This window comes from Alnus glutinosa, chromosome 1, assembly GCF_958979055.1.
Source record: "Alnus glutinosa chromosome 1, dhAlnGlut1.1, whole genome shotgun sequence".
Lineage (NCBI taxonomy): Eukaryota > Viridiplantae > Streptophyta > Magnoliopsida > Fagales > Betulaceae > Alnus > Alnus glutinosa.
The window spans coordinates 1,120,087-1,130,000 of record NC_084886.1 but is presented as its reverse complement, the minus strand read 5'-3'; positions in this window follow the sequence as shown (position 1 = coordinate 1,130,000).

Sequence of the window (9,914 nt, the reverse complement as noted above, 5' to 3'; positions counted from 1 at the left end):
ACGTGCATGTCGGCCGTCGGGGTTGGAGATAAATTGTGACGAGACATATAATTCCATCTTAATTACGTACAGTCATGTATGTTTAACCTCATTTAGGATTAATTAGTTTTTGTATATATATATTATTTTAAAATATCAATTAAATGATTAAAATTTTAATATGAAATTGATTCTGAGTTTGAAATACTTGCCCCTAATACGGTCTAAAACATTTCGTTTGCCATTACCTCATCTAATTACCTGGAAATAAGGAATTTTAGAACAACCGACCCACACGTACAATATGCTATTGGTCGGACAAATTTCTGAGCGTGTTTCTGCGCTGGATTCAACATATTTTGAGTTAAATATTTCCTGATCTAATAATGGGATTTAATGGACGTGTAAACTAAAGCTAAAACTATTCAACTATTCACACGTCATCTTTCGAGATTGAATTCGATTCAATGGATGTGGAAAGCAGGGACGGACCCACGTATGGGAGGGGGGACGAATGTCCCCCCAAAATTTTGAAAAATGTCCTTAAATAGTTAAATATATTAAAAAAATAATTTTGTTCTTTCAAAATGATACTTTTATTCCCCGAAATAATATTTGTGTCCCCTTTTAACTTATTTTTTTTAGTTTTGCCCCATTTTTAAACACAAAAAATCTAAAATACCATTCATTTAATTTCCTTACATATTCTAGTTGGCTTCTAACTAGAAACTCAATTTGGTTTAAGACTCTGAAAATGCAAAAGAAAAAAGTTAAATGGTTTGGGTTCTTTGAGTAGTTATTCTAAGTGAAGTCTCTAACCAACAATCAATTTTTTGAGTAGTAATTTTGCAGTCATTTGGGTTCACAATATTTTTTTTGGCATCACAAGTTAAATGGTTTAATCATTTATGATTTCACTATTGTTTGGCTCGACTCATAGCATTGTTATTTGGAGCTTTAAGGGATTGTCAGGAAAAAAAGTTCACGATCATAAGTATCATTTTTATTGGACCCTATAGATTATGTTTAGTTTTTTTTTTTGAAGCTATTATGCTAGTTGTTTATACCACTATGTTTTTGTAATGCCATGAGATTAAATGTAAGACTTCAATGCTTTTATTTAATATCAATGTGTACAAACACAAATATATAAAGATTTTAAATATTTATATGCTTTTGTATTTATGCAAGTCTATCTCCCAAAAAAAAAAAAAAAAAAAAAAATTCGTTCTTCCTCACCAAAAATTCTTATTCCGGCCCCGGTGGAAAGTATATATATATATAAATTAAAGCTAACTAAATCCTATTGATAGTCCATGTTGTTTGACTAAATAAGAGAGAGAGGGAGAGAGAGTTCACATTTAAGCAGACATAAATTAACATAAATTTGTTTTGATTTTGAAGGAGCTGATCGATGACGCGTGGTGGGTCATAATCAATTTCACTAGAAAACAAAATTTCAACGTACGATTCAATTAAAATGGCTTTAATAATGATGGAATTTGCTTTCATGTGTTTGATAGGGAGATGGAGATTGGGTTCCCTTCATGAACATGTGAGTTTGAATATTCTCAAGCAGGGAGTCAGAGCCCATGATAACATGAGGGTTTGAACTTTGGTTGGTGAATGGTGACTAGATTGCCGCAGCCTCTGCTGTCAAACAATTGCTTTAGTAGATACAACCCTCGCCATTTAATGCATGCCACGTACCCCTATTTTCGAATTTTTGTTACTACAAGAAAATTTTGCCAGTCAAGATTGAGTACCAGACAAGAAATCCTGACTTTTAACTATTTGTACTCATATCTATACAATTACGTTTTAAAATTATTATTAATTTGTGGAACTCAATGTAAATCTTACAAATTTGATTATAGATTTGAAAATAAAATTAGTAAGAGATTGATTTGTATAATTTTCTTTAACAATTTAGCTAATTATGTGCTTAAAACAAATCACAATAAATTTTGAAATTAAATTTAGGACATGTTAGACATTCTTCTACTAGCTAGCCATCCCCTAATCATCTCATTTTGTGTAGTTTTGTTTACAGGACTTGAGCTAAATTCATCTTTTAAAACCTTTGTGCTCCACCGATTTATTAACTTGATTGGCCGAGTCGCTTCTACTTTCTCAAACCATGAGCCAAGTCTATTTTGTGTAGCGCTTACCGCGTGCAGGTGTTCGATTGCAGTAAGGGGGCAGACTTAGGTTATGGCTTGGGAGGGATCATAAGTCCTCCAAACCTTTTTCTTGCTATCCTTTGCAAAGAAGTTTTTGTTTTATATCTTTTGCAACACTAACAAACAACCAACAATGCAAAATATTCAATCTTTTTTACCTTTTACATCACATTAAAAACTTTTCAAATAAAAAGTCAAAAAAGTATCATCTAAAATACATTAACAAATATACCCTAATTATTAAGAATTTCCGTATTTGTCAAAACTAAATTTTCTCCCCCAGCCAATTGAAATCCCCACCCCCCCTCACCTTAAAAAAATAATAATTTCGCTCTTGATTACATAATTGACTATAGGCTTATTGCTCTAACCTAACCATTATTCCCCTGTGAGGTCAATGGTTCGAGTTTAGAGTCGGATTAATTGCTTTTAGACGGAGGTTCCTAGTTGAGTAAATGTAGGTACGGGCGAAAGGTTGAGGGAGGATTACGGCCACCCAAAATTTTAGAAATTCTCCTAATATATCTATTTTAAAAGATAAACCCTCAAAAATTAATTTTTTCTTTTCCGCACGTAAGTGTGTGTGTGTTTTTTTTTTCCGTTTGTTGGCCCCTCCATCAAAATTTATGGTTCCACCACGTAGGAGTTAGGACTAGATCCAATATTCCCCCTCCTCCTCCCTCCAATCGTAGATGGAATTGAATCAATTGATAGATGGCTTGTGTTGTAATTTTGTAAAGGACTAAAGGGGTCGTTTTCAGATTCAACTTTGTAGCAGCCACAATTATTTAGATTTGAATTCCAAGTCTAAAGAGAGAGAGAGAGAGAGAGAGAGAGACGTATTTATAAGAACTTATGTTGTCCTGTATAAAAACATATTTCAATTTAACAGTGCTCTTATTTGTATCCATATATAGTTTATGCTTTTGCTTAAACAGGCTTTAGGTGAAAATATTCTATAACCTAGCTCCTGTGTTTTTTTTCTTTCGATTTTACGTTTTAGCCATCGATTTTTTATTGTCTAATTTAATTACCGAATTTACAAAGATTTTAAAACATTTAACCATTTTTCCCTTAAACATATAATAATAATAATGACATAATATATATATATATATATATATATATATATATATATATATATTTGTCATTTACTTGAGGACAAAATTGGAGAAAATTTGTGGGAGGTCTTTGATTTAAATATTTTTGAGCTCATGTATTAAATCTACTAAATTAATAACTGAGGTTTAATTAAAACTCAAAATTCAAACATGCACAAAGTTGTTCAAAATATTTTTTTTAGTAATCCTATAAATTATACTTTTATTTCACAATTATTCAAAAATGTTGATGTGTCAATCACAATCTACTATTGGATCAATTCTTGTAAAAAAAAAAAAAAATCAAAAGATTGGTTAGAACAACCATGTCAGTATTGTTGGATAATTGTGGAATAAAAATGTATTATATAGTATGAGTAATGCTACTTACTCAACTCTCATCCCTATGGATTGATGTGGCAGTGTCCATCGATCACCACTTGAATTTTTTTTTTTTTTTTTTTCCATTTTTAATAAAGGATATTCAAGGGCCAGTAGACACTGCCTCATCAGCCAAATGATACGAGCTAGATTTGAGTATTTGGAATTTCTCATATAGCATTACTCAATATATTTCCTAAACCTAAAACAAGAGTTAATGATATAAACTATACTTTTAATTATCTCATAGTACTAACGTGGTAGTCTTAATCAACCATTTGATCAATCATTGTTAAATAAAAAATCAACAGTTAGTTGGGACTATCATATTAACATGCATTATGAGATAATTGTAAAATAAAAAATGTAGTACATATAATTATTCCAACTAAAGAAAATTAGGAGCAAATAGGGAAAGTGACTACGTACTTATTATGAATATCCATCTAATGAATATTTTATTTATGAAATTAGCCCAAACGTGTGGTTGCTATTAGGGATATACAAGGGGTTATAGTTGTTTATCGTCTCTTAACCGCATCTGCAACGACAACCACCTTATAAAGATGAACCGAATGTCAAGAGCCATGTTTGCAACCGTGTCACAAAAATATCAAACAATGCCGTATAATTTATGATGCTTGGAACATTAATATAGAGATGGTTGGTCCGATGCTTGCCTGAATTTTGGTCAACATCTAGAAATTTCGTGGCGGCATCCTCGATCTCCCTTGTTCAAACCTTTTGTACCGGCCATATTAGTTTGGTTGGACTAATATTATTGTTAATATTTGTTATCTCTGTGATTTCCACAGGAAGCTTCGACCGCACCAATTCCAGTCAAGGCTTCTGGAAAACTGTGTTTGGCTGATAAACAAATTAGTTTGGAAATCTGTTGTATTTGCACAGCTTGTTTCTGTCAGTTAATATGTCGAAGATCTTTTCACCAACCTTATTTGCAATATTTCTGTCATGCCCTTAATTATCTTCCCATGTTTTAGTGTTATACCGCTATTTGGGCTTAATTTTTGCCTTAAATATAAAGGATCATAACATTTATAATCTCTTTGGGATGGTAAAAAACACACACATTTTTTATTTGTTGTTTATTTGGATTGGATTTGTTGGTGAAAAAGTTCACCCCTTCTAAACTTTTTGTTGTTGTTTGTAACATTTTATCTTTTAATGTAGGGATAATTGCACCGTTGGTCCCTGTGGTATGCCATAATTATTTTTCACTCCCTATGGTTTAAAAAGTGAATGGGAGGTCCTTATGGTATGCAATAATTACAATCGATTCCTGACGTCAAATTCTGTTAAAATTTTTAACAGATTCCGTCAAATACTACGTCAGCGCCACGTGTCGCCATCTTATTAGCAACACGTGGCGCTGACATGCACATCTTAATAAAATAATATAAATTTATTAAAAAATAAATTAATAAACTTATTTTTTTAAAAACAAAAAACAAAAAAGAAAAAAAGAAAAAAGAAAAAAAGAAAAAGAAAAAATGGGGCAAGGGCACCCCCATTGGCTGGGGTAGCTGCCACCCCCTTGCCCCATTTTTTGTTTTTTTTTTTTTTGTTTTTTTTTTTTTAAAAAAAAAGTTTATTCATGAAGGTAAGTTGGATTTGTTTGCTGGCTTTTTCCATGACTGCCTTATTATTAAAAGAGTAATGTTATGTATTATATGTTTATCTCAAAATATTACACAATGTTAATGTGCCGTTCTTGTTCACCCTTCATTTTTTTATTTTTTATTTTTTATTTTTTTTTTACAATAAATTATTCAAAAATTAGTTAAAACAATCACATTAATATTGTGAAATAATTCTTCGATCAAAATATTTGTAACATATTGAACTCAATTATTTTCTTTTCTTTTTTCCAATTTATGTTTGGCTGCAATTCCCATTATTTTCAGCCTAACTCAAATTTTTTAACCCAACTCAAACTTGGTTCAACTCAGCTAATAAATACCCAAAATAAAAATTCTAAAAAGTTAAAAATATATACCCAGGGGTAGGGCTGTCAAAACGGATTAACACGACCCGTTTGACCCGCCAACTCGTTAATGGTCAACCCTGACACGACCCGTTTAGATAAAATGGTCAAATCCTTAAACCCTAACATGACCCTGTTAAATAACGGGTTGACACGACCCGTTTATTAATAAAATCTATAAAAATAAAAATAAAAACACAAATTCAAACTAAAAAAAATCATATTATTTCACAGTTGAAATATGAAACATTGAGTTGTCTTATTGTTTACTTGTTTTGGTTTAAGTATTTGCCTTTTTTAGTATGTTGAAAACTCCGCTAAACTTTTTTTTTCGTATTGGCCTTTTTTGTTCAAGTTCTAACTCAATAAAAGAAAATGACTTGTTTTATATTTTATGAGATTTTTTTTAGTTTAGTCTTTACTCTTTAGACAGTGAAAAAAAGAAAGAACATGATTGTTTAGATTTAAATTTTAACGTAAAAAAAAATAAGGGGCTCAAGTATACGGGTTAAACAAGTTGACCATGTAATGACCATTTTATTAAACGGGTCTAACGGGTTAACCCTTTTATGATTCGAATCCTTTTAAGCTTAACACCAACCCTTTAACTTCGTTTTGGGTTCGTGGGTCGTGTCAAAAATTGTCGGCCCTACTCAGAAATGGTTCTATATATATATATATATATATATATTCAACACGCACCTTTGACCAAATCCATTGAATTGTTCTTCAGATTCCCTGGCAGTGGTTGAAGGGCGTGGTTAACTGGTTATCTAATCCTCCAAGCTTTTAGCTTTCTATACTTGCCGCGGAAACAAAGCTTTGTGACCTCATCCAGGAGTGCCCGTGATTACGCAATAGCCATAAGAGCACGTAATTGATACGTACAATAAAAAATGTAATGAATTTTAGATACATATCAATTTAACAAAATGAATTATTAAACAAATTTCAACCTAATTTAGAATAAAACTTTGATTTAGAGTCTGTTCTGATTCGCGATTTAAAAATAGCGATTTAAAATGTACGATTTGAAAACGTAATTTTCAAAAACGTAGTAAAGCGTTTGGTAAAATCGTAGTTTGACATTTAAAATCGCAATTTAACCTTTAAAATTATGCGTTTTCAAAATAGCACTTCCTTGCCTGCGATTTGAAAAGCATATTTTTATGTGTCTTCAAATTGTAATTTTAAGTGATTCATTTTTTACGATTTAGTTTAAAATCACACTTTTTTCCAATAAATCATTCCACGAATTGCCGGTATTAGATCTCACCTATTAAAAGGCTGCTAACTTTGTATGCATGGGAGATTTTAGTTAGCAGTGAGTAGTGTTGGGCCAGCCAAGTTATTTCTTGTACTTTTTATTAAACGCAAAACTAGTTAGACATTGCAACCTGAAATATTAATGGACTTCAGAAACTGCTGCTTGGCAACATTCATGGGCCCAAAATTGACATTGCGATGGTTGGAGACTTATCACAGCCACACAGTGGCAAGAAAGTCGAAACCGAAGAAAAAGACCCATTTCACATTGCGCAGGATAAGGCCCCACCCAGTCTATGGCGACTGTTCATTCTCAAGAATCAACACCGTTGGATTCTTTGGTTGATGGGATTTTCTGTATGATGTGGAGGGTTTGGAAAGCCATGAAGGCGTGACCTGTGGGACAAGGATTTTCTCCATTTGATTTTTTTCATTTAGTTAAATATGGAGGGTATAGTTGTCTTTTTATTTTTACACTAAATAAATAATATTCTCTCTATTTCAAATGGAGAGGATCCAAATTCTGACCTGTGAGGCGTGACCATAAGTCCATAATTGCTTCCCAGGCCTTTAGCTGGTTAGGCCTTTTCTATTTAAAAATAAATAAATAAAAATTAAGAGAAAATTATTGGGGTGGCCCATTTTGGCCATGGAATGGTCGGCTACCGTCATTTTGGCCCAAGCCACCCCCATTTAGGGCAGGGGTCACCGGTAATTTTCTCTTCATTTTTTTTTTAATAAAAAATATAATTTTTTTAATAATTTTTTCGCCTACATGATAGTAAAAGGATATGTATATATTTATTGTGATACATTGCTATGTAGGATTTGAAACAAGTGTCGGCATTTTGGTGGGGTGACGTGGCCTGCCGTTAAAAATTTGGACAGAATCAAGGCGGAATTACCAACTGAATTTTTTCACTAAAAACAAGTACTAACAATGACACTTTTGAAGACTGAAGTGACTATTTAAAAAAAAAATATATTTGCACAACATTTACATGGCCACTCATATTGGTAGGATTCACATGCATGAATCCCACTTAATATGAGTGGTTGTGTAAATATTACATGCATGAGTTTCACCAGTGTGAGTGATTTTGTAAATGTTACGAACCAATCACAACTTGCCTACTTAATTTTTGTCCAAACCACGTGTACCTATGGATCATATAACCCAAAAACAAAGTAAGAACTAAAATAATAATAAAAATAAAAATTAAAGACTAAAATCTTTTAAGAAAAAAAGAAAAAAAGATAAAGAAAAAGAAAAAGAAAATGAGGATGTTCTAGGGCCGAACCACCTCTTTAATTTGGAAGGGGGTAGACGAAGGAATTGGGTTGAGCTCCAGAATCTTGTTGATCGGTGTTCTTGTTAATGTAATCCTCAAGGATCATGTTGAGCTACAACCCATATTGTGGAAGATAAAGCGGATGCCGTCGGGGTTAGCAGAGATTGACAGACTTGGGTCAGAAGAGGAGGTTGATTGAGACATAAAGGAGCTTGAAGCAGTGGTCGATGGAGACCTCAGCCATGGTGATTAGAGATTCAAATATTGAATTGCAGCTACTAGATGGTGTAAGGCGTTGATGTCGTTAGGGAGAGGCAGGAGCGGAACAGAATTTTTAGTAAGGGATAACGAACTTATATAAATACATAACTATATAAGGACATAGTTGCATGTAGTTTTTTTTACATTTTTTTTTTTTTTTTGGTTAGAATTTCATTATATTTCTATTAACAAATGATATTTATTATAGTTATTATTACCACTAACAATAAAAAAAAAAAAAAAAATCAAAGGACTAATATGATTTAAAATTATAATTTTAAATTTTCTTGATATCACAAAAACACAATAATATAAACTATTAATAAAATAAACTAAGCAGAGTTTAAAAAAAAAAAAAAAAAAAGCACGTTTGAGCATAGCATAGACTCTTTCTCTAAACAAGATCCTCAGAACCTTCCAACAACAACAATTCTTTTGGAACTTCAATCTGATTAGAAATAAACTAAATAGGAGTATCAGTAATTTCAAAGTCAAACCGGCACTAAAATGCAACTTGGGAGGTCAATGATGAAGAAGATAAAATAGCTAATAAACAACAAAACTCTTCCATATTTTATTAATTATTGATTGCTCAATGAATTGCAGGGATCTTAATCCCAAAACCAATAAAAAAAAAAAAAAAAAAAAAGTTTAGCTACGCCTGGTCAAGCCTCAACTCTGCCTCAATCTCCACCTTTTCCTTCTTCGTCCCCCGGAAAAATGAACCCTTCGTCCTTTTCCCATGGCATTTTCTGGCCATATAGTCTCAACAGCGATGCTCAACTTTCACTTGCAAATCCTTACCATAAAAGAAAATCAGTAAACAAAACCAGAACAAAAAGACCCAATAAGGGACAAACGGGTAATTGACTACAGACTACTTGTAGGACAAAATGGCAAATGCTTAAATTGTACATGTTAGAATTGTAACAACCCATCCCTAATGACACAATATTGTCCGCTTTTGGCTCCCCAAACCAGACTTCCCAGGAGGTCACCCATCCTGAGATTGCTATCGCAGAAGCACACTTAACTGCGAAATTCTGATAGGTTCATGACTATCACGGCTTTAAAACGCGTTGTGTCATAAATGATGCATTTATACATATAAACACATCCTCATTCCCAGGCGATGTGGGACGTCACAATCACCCCCTCTTTGGACATAGCATCTCCGCTGGCGTCCCTCATTGGCTTGTGCACGCTCCCTCCATCTCAGACTGGGCAATGGCTCTGATACCATTTGTAATGACTCAAGGAAAAGCGCTAGTCACATCTGCGCTATCACTCCAAAAGGACTAGTCAATTTAGAGCTTTCCCTATAATCACTTATAAAGCCCAGTCTCACCTAGTAACTAGGCAATGTGGGACTTAGCACTCATGAGTATCTTTATAAACTACTCACTGTATGTGAGATATTCATCTATTCTCAATATGGGATCGGGGT